The following is a 12,975-nucleotide window of genomic DNA, read 5'->3' as shown; positions in this document are numbered from 1 at the left end:
GCACACCCCTAGGCTCTACCCAAAATCAAGATTATTACATTAAGAAAATGAATTTATTTTTTATGCAGGAAAATCGTTTTAATGAGAATAATTATTTTTTATATTTATTGATTGTGTATATAATTATATAAAAAATAATTATAATTAACTTTTTTTTATCTTTAAACTCACAATTTTCTAGATAAATATGAGGAGACTATGCCATTTTAATTATAACTCGTTGGATATTACATATTAACTATTAATACCCTATACATTAGTAAATGGCATTGCTCCTTCCATAAAGATAATAGTTATATACATGTATTATATCAAATAATTTAATTAAATATATTGTAATCATATAACAATTTTTAGTTATCATCTTCAATTTTCATGTTAATAGTTATATTCGTGATTCATAAATTCTAAATCGAATATTTTACTCTCAATAATTTTTTATTATTTTAAAAAATAATTGACGTGACTATCATAACACTATATATGTTAAACAAGAACAAATAGATCTCTATTTAAGTACCTGGTAAGTTATTTTGATAAGAGACATAAATCTTTAACAAAAACATCTTAAAACCACCAAATAATATTATTTTAAAGAAAAATAATTTGTTGGGTTAAATACGATTTTATAATTTGTTGGGTTAAGTATGATTTTGATTTCTAAATTATATAGACTAAAAATTTTTTTCTGTTTTATTTTTTTTGCCTACAAAATCATCTTTAATGTTTAACGTAGTTTTAAAATCGTTCTTTTGATCTAGATCTTAAAATTCTAGACTAAATTATCCGTAACAAAAAAAATTATAAAATAAAAAAAACAGATAAACTATTAATAGAAAAAAAAGAACTACAAAAAAGTCATTAATGGAATACCAACAACAACAATACACAATATTCAACAATAATACAATATTCAAATTCAAAAACAACAATAATATTATTTATTGCAATCTAATATTTTAAATTCAACAACATAAAAAGAAAAGAAGAGGAGAAGATCTGAAACCGTTACCTTAACAGGTTTGTAGGAATTCAGTTACCAAAACTACAATTTTTCAACACCCAATAAATCTTTACACCAATAAAACAAAATCCAATCATTAAGGGTGTGTTTGGGAAACGCGTTACAAGAGAAGAAGCACGTTTAGCCTTCTTGAAAGTTTCAATTTTTGGTTTGGCAAATTTTTTATTCATAAACGCAGAAGTGATTTTGCTTTCAAAACCACGTTTACAAGAAGCTACAATTTTAAACTTCTGCGTTTCACCGACGGACTTTTAGCCATCAATACTCCATCTTTATTTACCTTTTACCAACTTTATTCTTTATGCATGTTATTATATTATTTATGGAATTCTTATTATTTTTGTTTACATGAACTCTCTTTTTTTATTATTTATTATTTATTATTTTTAATTAATTATTTATTTGATATTATACACTTTTATAATTATAATTTTTTGTATTATTTTTATTATCTTTTTGTAATATAATTTATTAATTCTATTAGGTAAAGTAAATTAAACAAAAAATTAATTGTAAATAATAATAATAATAAATTATAGCATACTAAAAAAGAGTACTAAGAGTACTAAAAATATACTATAAAAAAATATCATAAATTTTTTTTTTATTTATTTCAATTACTACCAAGATAAATATTTATTTTTTTTTATTATTTTTAGTACGCTCTAAAATTTATATTTTGTTAGTTTTAATTAAAAATATATTTTGCCAATTTTTATATATTATTTTTATTTTAGTGTATAAATATTAATTTTATTATAGAATTAATTAATAAGATCTATTCAATTATCTAAATTAAAATGATAAGATAATATACAAAAATTATTTAAGTTGGTGTCTATTTTAGTAATTTTTTATCTAAAAGTGATTTTGAGTAGTATAATCCAAACAATATTTATTTTACTATAATTCATTTTGATGCAAAAATTACCAAACATAAATCACTTTAACACAAACTTACTTTTCATCAAAATCAAGTTTGCAAAATCAATTTTATTCAAACTCCCGTTTGTAAACTGTAATCCAAACACACACTAAGTTAGCTTCTTGCAAATTCTCAGCAAGGCTTCACAAAATTGAATACCCCTTGAAAGCTTGTTTCAGCTTGGTGGGAGCAAAACCATAGTAACCATAGAACAAAGCACTTACCAGAAATAAGAACTAATAATCAGCATTAATAGAACAACAAGACCAAACATTTATTCAATTTTCTTTAGTTTCAATATTTAATCTGTGCAAGCTAGGTCAAACAATTTTAACAGTGCTTACTGAATTGGTAAAACCAAGCAATCTAGCAAAGAATTAGCTCCAAAACATTCATTCTCCCTTAAAAATCAAGAATGCATCCAAATCAACAAGTAGAACTAACTCAACTGCAAAATCAACTAATCCAGGATCAGAAAAAAAAAAAGAAACAAGGAGAAAAGGAAGTGAATTGAAAAGGAAATAGGAAAGAAGAGGGAGGAGAAGGCATTGAAGAAGACCTGAAGAAGCGCAGAGAATGGTCATTGTCGTCCTCGTAAATAGTCAAAACTCAAAAGGCACACTACACGGTTTGGAAAGTGAAAGGACTTTGGTTTCTTGTTCTCGTTGTTGCGCTGCTCCTCGCGAGCTCCATGGTTGTCGCCACTGTTTCTACTTCTGTTTCTTCTATTTTTGCTTCTAACGAAAAAGAAGAAGATATGATGTAATGAAGAAGAAGAAGAAGAAGAAAAAGAAAAAGAAGAGAATAATATTTTGGTCCAAATGACGATTTTAAAATTACATTGAACCTTAGGGACGATTTTGTGTGCAAAAAAAAAGTTAAAAAAAAAATTGGCCTATATCTTAAAGACTAAAATCATACTAATCCTAATTTGTTTTATAATAACATTTCTTAGGATATTATCAAATAATAAAACATGTTAAGAATTTATTTATCTAGTTTGAATATAACAAAATTTATTAAAATTTGGTATGATGATACAATAGAGGGAAAGATTAATAAAATTTAGATCTTCTCATGAGAATAATGAGAATCCAAGTTTGAAGTTTAAAGAGAATGGCTTACATAAGAAGTTAAATATTTTGTTCTTTTACAGGAGTAGCTTATGTGGTACCAAAAGTGTATGGAGCAATGGATTAAATTTAGAGATCGTAATATAAATTCTTTTACCTCAAACCATTGTAAGGCATAAGAGAAGTAAAATTTATGGTCTTTTTCTTGAGGGTGGCTCTTGGACTTTGGAGGTTGAGGTTTTAGAGGCTGAAACAAACTCCTTTTTTAAAAATTTGTTTTCTACGAAAAAAGATATTCATATTGATACTATGGGTATTTTTTTCTCCCTCAACTTAGTCAAGATGAGACTTGTGGACCTGTTACTTTAGAAGAAGTTAGTAGTATGGTTATGGGAATAAATTCCTTCAAATCTCTTGAGCTGGACAAGTTTCAAGCTCTTTTCTACAAAAGAGTTCTTGAATGTTATTAAATTTTGCGTATTGTTCAAAAATCCTTTGCGGGAGAACTTGTCGGGTCGACTGCTTTTGATACTCTTATTGTTTTAATTCCTAAAGTGGAGTCTATGTCTTTTCCAAAAGATTTTTTACCAATAAACATGTGGAATGTGATTTATAAAATCACGACTAAGGTGTTTGTTAACATGTTCAAATCTTTTTTAATTGAGATTGTTTGACCTCTTCAAGGAGATTTTATTCTAGGTAGAGGCATGACAAAAAATATCATTATTGCCAGGAGATTATGTATTTCACGAGGAATACTAAGTCAAGAAAAGATATAATGACTTTTAAGATTAATTTTGAGAAAGTGTATGATAGAGTGAATTTAAGGTTTATAGAGATCTTTGAGACGGTTTGGGTTTTCCAATTCTACTGTAAGTCTTATGATGACTTATGTGACGTCGTCTTCTCTCCCTATTCTTTGGAATGGTAATAAATTACAAAATTTTAATCCAAAAAAAAAAGCTTGAGGCATGGGAATCCTATATCCCCTTACCTCTTTGTACTCTGTATGGAGAATTTGACTCTGTATAAAAAATTTGGCTTGTCTGGTTACTCATATGATCTGAACTGGCTCGTGGATTCCTGTTTTGATTTTGAGGCATGGCTTAAAAATTTCTCATTTAACATTTACGAACGACCTTCTTTTATTTTGCAAAGCTACTACGAAGCAAGTAAAAGTCGTGATGAAGACTCTGGATATGTTCACCAAGGCCTCATGAATGAAAATGATTTTTAGTAAATCAAAGGCGCAATGCTCAAAGCATATTCTCTTGAGAAGGAATAAAGTTGTCTCTAACATCTGCTTTTACTCAAGATTTAGGAAGATATATGGGAATTAATATTGAGCATGATAGAGCAACTAAAAAAACAACTTGGGAGGTGATTGAAAATATTCAATAGAAACTGGCTAATTGGAAGGGATCCTTGCTTAACAATGCTGGGAGGCTTTGTCAGGTTAAATCATGACTTATATCCCTCCTTTATAATATGCAAGTTTCCTTCATCTATGTTTGTGATAAGATAAATTTCTTGGAAAGATCAAGCAAATGACAAAAGATTGCCCTTGGTGAAGTGGGATAGTATTGGAGCTCCTAAGGTTGCAAGAAGGCTTCGTACTTGTGATACCATTATGATAATCTTTTCCTTTTTTTTTTTTACACTGGTTTGAGATTGTTTGAATAATAGGGATAAACTATGGATTCAGCTTCTCTTAGAAAAATATCTCTGGAATCCAATAGATTTTGGTTGCAACCATTTTCAAAATGCTTCTCCTATTTGAAAAAATATTGTTAAAGCCTTTGATATCCTTAAAGATGGTTTCAAGTGGTGAATTGGGAGCCTCTAACAATCTCTTTGGCACGATATTTGGACACTCATAGATTTTTTGAGTGATCTCCTCCTGGATGTTAATATTTCTAAGCTAAATTATACTATTAATGATATTTGGAGGAATGGTGTTTGGGACACTGATAGTTTAACAACTCCAATTTCAGAAGATATTAAGCTGGTTATTCGGCAATTTAGTCCCCAAAACAGTGGTAGTAATGAATCCAGTTAGAGTTAGTGGCCAACAGCTACAAAGCAGTATGGTGCTAGAGAGGATTAGAAGTGGCTAGCTAAGAGCAAATTTGGGTTGAATGATAACAACAGATGGAGATGGGTATGGAAGCTTAATCTACAATAAAAAATTAAGTTTCTTATTTGGCTTGCTTTGCATTCGACTCTTCCAATGGAGAAGTTTCGTTTTAGACACCATCTCTTCGCTATGGATGTTTGTCTAAGATGTAGGTTAGAGAAAGATATGGTGCAACATTGCCTTAGAGATTATGAGAAATTTAAAGTTATTTGAAGGCTGCTGGATCCATCCATTCTTGATTTTGATGGAGAGAGCAACTTTGTTTTTTGGATCCAAAAAAATTTGTGTGGTAGAGAATTACGTTTGGCGCTGGCTTATGGTGGATTTAGAGACATCGTTGCAATGATATCTTTAATTATGATGACCCTTAGACTGATGATAAAGTTGCTGCCAATGCCAGAAATTCGGCAAATGACTTTTGACTGTATACAACTAAGAACTATCTTCTTAAGAATTTGGATCAGCAACTAACTTAGGAACCTCCTCCAGATAATTCTTATAAAATTAATTGTGATGCTAGTCTCGTTTCTGAATTGGGTTTGGCTGGTTTTAGTTGTATTATTAGAAACTCTAATTGTTTGTAGGTGTCGGACTGCTTAGGAACTATGCCACCTTGGAATGTGATATGGCTGTTATAACCCAATTTGAAAAGGCTATAAATCAGTTTCGCATGTTATAACTCGGCTCTAAGCGTTATAACTCATCCAAACATTATAACTCAGATTCGCACATCAAAACAAATATCATAACGTCCTGATATGGTATTACTACTCTTCAATAAAAAATAATTGCTAAAGCATAACTGCTAACACTTCCTCACACATATAAAAGGTAAGGTGCATTATCTGAATAGGGATATACGAATATACATTGAACTAACTTAAGTATCAGAGTGTCTTTTGCAGGTACACTCCCCTTTTTGTTCTCTCCGCACCAAGATATACTCCCTAGACGAAAAGCTCGAACCCTCAAGTCACAAGCTCGGAACTAAAATAGAAGCTCGGAGCCTGCTACTGGAAAGATGAGCTATATCCAGTTAACTCACGTAAGAACAATTGGCCCACCATGGACCCTAAGAAATAAAGCCCTTCCTTCCTTCTTTCCTAGGCCTCAAGATTTCTCTATCCACCTATAGCTGATCAATCGCCTCTCACACCCTCTGAACTACTTCAGATGGTGATTTAGTTACAGCAAGCTAATCAGCGCATGGCGGAAGAGCATCAAAGAATGGCAAACCAAATAATCGAGTTGAGCAATGCTCGGATTGAAAATAATGACAATCATAATGAACGAGCCGAAGATGAGGAGCATGAATCTGACCCAATACATATCTCTAAAACCCAGTGACATGAAAAAGGTCGGCGAGCCGATGAAGAGAATCAACCAAACAATACTGTTGGTCCGTTCGCTGCAGATGTCATGAACTTTCAAATGCTCAAGAGGTTTACTCTGCCTACCAGCTTAACCCCTTATGATGGGTTGGGCGATCCAAGAAAGCACGTCAAGAAATTCCGATCTATAATGATAGTAAACGATGCTTCTGACCCTGTTTTGTGTCGTTGTTTTCCTACTTATTTAGATGGCCCTGCACTTGATTGGTTTTGTTCTTTGCCTGCAGATTCTATTTCTCGTTTTCAGGACTTAGCAAAATTTTTCGAGGATTAGTTTGCTGCGTCTTCTATCTATTTACATGATTCTGATTATTTAAACACAATCAAGTAAGGACAGAATGAAAGCTTGAAAGACTATATTACTCATTTTACAAAGGTAGCAAATACTATACCAGACCTTCACCTCGAAGTGCGTCTGGACGCCATCAAAAGCGGACTTCGACTAGGAAAATTCCAAGAGACGATCACGGTTGCAAAGCCAAAAACACTGGGCGAGTTCCGTGAGAAGGCTAAAGGTCAAATGGAAATTGAGGAACTCTACCAAGCTCGAAAATCAGAGAAAACTCACAATAGCAAAGACGAGGATAAAGATCGGGACAGTAAGAAAGCCTTCAAGCTAACTCCTCGCTATGACTCATATACACAATTTAACACCAAAAGGGACGACATAATCAAGGAGATCCTAAATTCAAAACTCGTTAAGCCTCCCCGGAAGGCCGGAATTATCAGGACACAAAGAACATGGATAAATCCAAGTATTGCACCTTTCACCAAATGCATGGACACACTACTAATGAGTGTGTGATTGCCAAAGACCTATTAGAGTGATTAGCTCGGCAGGAATATCTAGATAAATATATCAGCAGACACATACAAAAACGTGCCACATCCTTTGCCGACCACACCTCCACGGGACAATATTCCCGAGATAAAGAGAAAATGACTCATAATCATCCTGACCAACCATGAGGTATTATTAACTGTATTTCTGGAGGTTTTGCAGGTGGAGGAGCAACAAGCTCGGCCAAAAAGCGAACATACTAAGCTATGCTCTTGGTAGAAGGCAATTTGAATGAGACCAAAACACCTCTTCATTTTCCACAGATGACATTCCAAACGTCTGATTTCAATACAAACAATATAAATCTGGATGATCCGGTTGTCATTTCCATCCAACTAGGAGACCTTTTAGTACGCAAAGTGTTACTAGATCCAGGAAGCAACGCGGACATTCTATTCTATTCTACATTCCAAAAAATGAAACTGAGCAATAATATACTCCAGCCTTCCACTGGAGACCTGATTGGATTCTCATGTGAACATGTCCCAGTATTGAGATCTGTGTGGTTACAAACCACACTGGGTGAGCATCCTTTATCTAAAACTTTGGACGTTCAATATATATTTAGTTGTCGATTGTTTTAGTCCTTATAATTTAATACTTGGCCGACCTTTTTTAAATAAGTTTGGCGTTGTTGTCTCTACAATTCATCTCTGTATTCAGTTCCCTGTGCAGGACGATCTTATCGCGACCATTCACAGTGGCTATCGTAAAGCTCGTCACTGTTACAACATCAGTCTCAAACTACCAAACCGAGCTATAGGAGCTCAAGTGAATAATGTCCATAATTCTGATGAGCTCCTTGCACTTGCAGACCTTGACCCGAGAGCTGAGTTCCTTGAGCGACCAACACCAATGGAGGAACTACAAAAAGTATATTTCACTAATGATCCTAACAACTTTACTTATATAGGCACAACTCTTAGCAAGGAGGAAAAGAGTTCAATTCAACAATTCCTACAACAACATGTCGACCTTTTCGCATGGACTCCTGCTGATATGTTCGGAAATCATCCTTCGATCATTTCTCACAAGTTGGCACTTAACCCATCAGCCTGATCTATGGCTAAAAAAAAAAAACGTAACCTTGGCCTTGAGAAAAAGCAAGCATCTTTAGAAGAAACAAAAATGTTCATCAGTGCTGGTTTTATAAAGGAAATAAGGTTTACGACATGGCTGGCCAATGTGGTAATTATAAAAAAACACAACAGTAAATGGCGCATGTGCGTTGATTTCACCGATCTCAACAAAGCTTGCCCAAAAAATGCTTATCCTTTAACATCTATTGATTCTTTAGTTGATAATGCTTTAGGTTATAAAACCTTAAGTTTTATGGACGCATATTCTGGTTACAACTAGATTTTAATGCATCATTCTGATCAAAATAAAACTGCCTTTATTACTAACTATAGTAACTATTGCTATAAAGTTATGTCTTTAATTATATTATGCCTTTAATTAAAGACATATCAAGAAGCACAAACTATTGCTATAAAGTTATGCTTTTATTTATGTGTGAACTATTTGTGGTTGGGAGAGATCTTGTCTTGGCTTGGGAGAGTGGCGTAAAAGATGTTATTTGTAAAATTGATTGCTTGGATGTTTTCATTTTTCTCCAAAATCTTAATTATCATAATATATGTGAAGAAGCTGATCTTGTGTCTAAAATCCAAGAGCTCCTCCTTCGATAATAGGTCATTCATTTTGATTGGATCCTATGGGAAGCTAATAAGATCGCAGATTAGTTAGCAAACTATGGGACTAAGAGCAACGCTAATAATGTGATTTGGTTAAATCCGACAAATGATCTTCAGCAAATTCTTCATTTGGATATTGAGGTATTTGTGTAGGTTATATTTCTTTCTCTTCGGAGCTATTTGGACAACAAAAAAATAGATGCTAGAGCACGTAGTAGTGTTTGGTAAATATAGTGATATTCTTTAATTAAAATCACGGTTATATTCATAATTTCATATTCTCGTATTATAACTTGAAGAAACTAGATAAAGAGAAAAACAACCTCCTCATTGAAGAAGATTAATTGAGTGGTAAGGTTTGAAAATAGAATTATTTGCTTGTAATTCCTTATCATGTTTAACTAGGTATCATATTGGTATTTTGCATGCAAAAAAATTATGTGTACCAAAAAAATTATCATCATCATCTATTTGTGTGTGTTATTTTATAAATTTTTAATTGTATTTCATATCCTAACATATATTTATATAATAATTGAGTTGGTAACTGATTTTTACACTACAAGAAAACAGCTCTATTGCCACGCTTTTAAAGTGTGGCAAAAAGTTGAAAAAAGCGTGGCGATAGCTTTTCGCCACGCTTTTTGAGCTACTGCCACGCTTTTAAAAGGGTGACCTCTGAAAGGGTGGCGGTTGCTCTATTACCACGCTTTTTTCAACCCATCGCCACGCTTTTTTTTGCCACGCTTGTATGTAAAATATGACCACGCTTTTAAAGCATGGCGACAGAGAGAGATATGGTCACGCTTTCAAAGCGTGGCGACAGAGAGAGATTTGGCCACTCTTTTGAAGCGTGGCGATAGCCAGTGATACGGCCACGCTTTTGAAGCGTGGCAATAGCCTTACAAAATTTTTAAAAAAAATTATTTTTACCTTCACCACCGCAAAATATATTATTTTTTAGTCCTTTTTTATTACCAAACCTACAAATATAGTATGCAATTTTTATTACAAGACAAATCAAACAATAATTAGTGACATATAATTTTTACTATAATTGTTTTATACATTAAAAAACTAATACTCAAATACAAAATAAATCTCGAGTTCAAATTCCATAACTAAAAACTGAAGAAAAATACAAAAATAATACAACTTAAATCCTATGTCCTTTGTTGTTCCTCCTTCCTCTAGCCCTGTCAAACTTCCTTCCTTTAGATCGTACATAAGGCTTGGGGATTTTACAAGCCTTGTCTTGAAATGGAAGTCATAGAAGGCCTTCCCCCTTTGCATAAAGGATACAGAGCATCTATTGCAGAAAATAAAAAAGAACAGTAAGCTCATACAACAATCAAATTCAGAAATAGCAAAATCAACAAGGGAATACAAAATATGTTTAGAAATTTCCTTAACTGGCAACTAAAATTCACTCTCAACTAGAATTACATAGCATGTCTTTGATCATCATAGTAGAAATCCACCTCACAAGAACTTAAAGCAAGAAAAAAACATGACCAAAAGATAATCAATTATAAGAATTCAGTATTTGACGGATTTGGTATGGAAGGTGCTATCGGAAATTCATAAATACTCTTCCAACAGTGACAATAACTAAAGTTCAATATGCATAAATACTCTTCCAACAGTGACAATAACTAAAGTTCAAGATGCCAATAGATTTTACATCTTAGCACAAAGAATAAAGCATGAGGCATATACACATTCATCTGTCACAAAGAATCTCAAGCAAAATATTCAAGGCAGGAAAAGGAAGCCGGGAATATTTGCCGACTTACGATATTTGAGAACTTGGTGGTTGAGCAGGCAAGGATGTCAAACCACCACCTGCATAATTGAATCAAAATCAGTAATTCAATATACAATGATGGAAAAAAAAAAGTAAATTAAAATTCATGATACACATTTAAAATGTGTTAAAACTCTTCCAACAGATGTTTGAATGGTATTATTCTCTAGTGAGAGAATAGATCATTCTAACAGTAGTAGAGATAGAAACCAAGAAATCATAATAATTGAATGTTTAAACCTCAGCATGACTAGTCTTGGAAGACTACCTTGTTCAGCAGAGGAGATGTAGGAGTTAACTGAATTTTGAGGAAGCCATGGTTTGGCAATACCACTATGGAAAGTGGGTTGTAACTGTGCATCGGGCAGAGCAGCTTGCAATGAGCTAAGATCAAGAAACTACAAGTGACATGGCAAACATTATAGATTATAGCAAACTGGAAACAATTTTACAATTTTTGTCTCTTATCCCTTAAATAACATTGTCAAATTTGTATCTTTTAATTATGCAGCAACGAAGTGTTACTACTCAGTTCTAAATTGACATAACTGATAAATGAATGTACTGAACTATATATTATGCAATCAAGTGAAAAAGCAAAATAAAAGCATTAAACATTGATCATACATGTTTTTATCCCACTGGAAAGAGGTAAAAGAAGAATGGTCATAACACACAAATTATATATGATTCACATTTGCACAAAAATCCAGAATTCGAATTATATCAGCTAACCAACTTCTATAGGCAGACTAAAACAACAGATGTAAATACAGAAGAAGCTCAATACCAGCAAAGCCTGAGGTTGAGGTGAAATTAACCATATTTACAAAGCAGAAGAGAAATGCTTAATCAAACTAAGACAGCAACAATGCATGAAACATCAACTGCTAAAACTTCACCGCTCTCAAGATTTAAATGTAAGATTTAAAATTAATTCACTAGTATAAACTACTTTATAAAGCTGTATTTTCTCTTATTATATATAAATTACTAGCAGAAAGTCTATGCAATGCATAGGCCGAAGAATTCTGTAGGAAATTTTTTTAAAAAAAATTGAATTGTCGTATATTGTAGATGCACAAAAATTAACAAAATAAAATAAATTAAAAATAATCTAACATTTAGATGCAAAAATTATTACTATACTAGGTATCATTATTTTGTGTGTTTCTTTGCACTGCTTGTAATTTATGACAAAATAAAGAGTAAAGCAACAATTAATTACAAATTTCATAAACTAAACATCCAAGGATAACTTTAAGACCAGTAATAGAAAAATTAACTGAGAGAGAGAGAGAGAGAGAGAGAGAGAGAGAGAGAGAGAGAGAGAGAGAGAGAGAGAGAGAGAGAGAGAGAGAGAGAGAGAGAGAGAGAGAGAGAGAGAGAGAGAGAATGAGTGATTTGTGCTTCTTGATATGTCTTTAATTAGGTACTAACTTTAATATGCTATAAAAGACCTTGAAATATCCTTATTATGACCTCACCAGGGGCGGAGCTTTAGTTTGATAATGGAGGCCATGTCGAACTTTTTTATGTATATATGGATTATGAGTGGTGAATTATTTGAAGATGATCTAAATTATGTATTATACATTGTTGTGAGCTTTTACAAAATGTTAGTGACATTTTGTCTTTTTTATAATTAAAATATACCAAGACTCTAATGAGTGTTGCTGAAATAACAAGTTTCGACTACTCTTAAACACCACCAGCGAGAGGTAGAGGCCGTGCTAGGGTCAGAACTGGGGGGAGAAGCTATGGAAGTGGCAGAAATTCGAACAAACTGTGCTCCTATTGTGGCAAAATCGGGCACCTAGTTGATACTTGCTATAGAAAGCATGGGTTTCCACCACACTTGAAAGATTCAAAGCGTCAAGAAGTGGCCAAGATCAATAACATTTCATCTGAGAAAATTGATGAAGATGAACAAAAAACAACAAGCAATGAGATATCTTTATATGAAGAGAATGGTGAAGGTTTAAATGTAGAGTTTACTTCAGAGCGAAAGAAGGTCTTGCTCACATTCTTACAACAGAATGGAGCTCAACCAATTCATAGTGTCAATCAGGTTATGAAC

The 12,975-nt window shown here is 32.8% G+C and overlaps 1 long non-coding RNA gene across 1 annotated transcript; it reads right to left on the bottom strand.

Moving 5' to 3' along the window:
* Window positions 1-10,246: 10,246 nt before the first annotated feature.
* On the bottom strand, window positions 10,247-11,841 carry LOC112735780 (uncharacterized). Its single transcript, XR_003168536.3, has 3 exons — window positions 11,164-11,841; window positions 10,885-10,933; window positions 10,247-10,397 (listed from the first exon to the last, which is right to left on the bottom strand). It is a non-coding gene; the product is annotated as an uncharacterized lncRNA (long non-coding RNA).
* Window positions 11,842-12,975: the final 1,134 nt, after the last annotated feature.

This window comes from Arachis hypogaea, chromosome 13 (genome assembly GCF_003086295.3).
Source record: "Arachis hypogaea cultivar Tifrunner chromosome 13, arahy.Tifrunner.gnm2.J5K5, whole genome shotgun sequence".
Classification (NCBI taxonomy): Eukaryota; Viridiplantae; Streptophyta; class Magnoliopsida; order Fabales; family Fabaceae; genus Arachis; species Arachis hypogaea.
The sequence above is the reverse complement of the archived record's forward strand: the minus strand, read 5'-3'. Positions and strand labels throughout refer to the sequence as shown.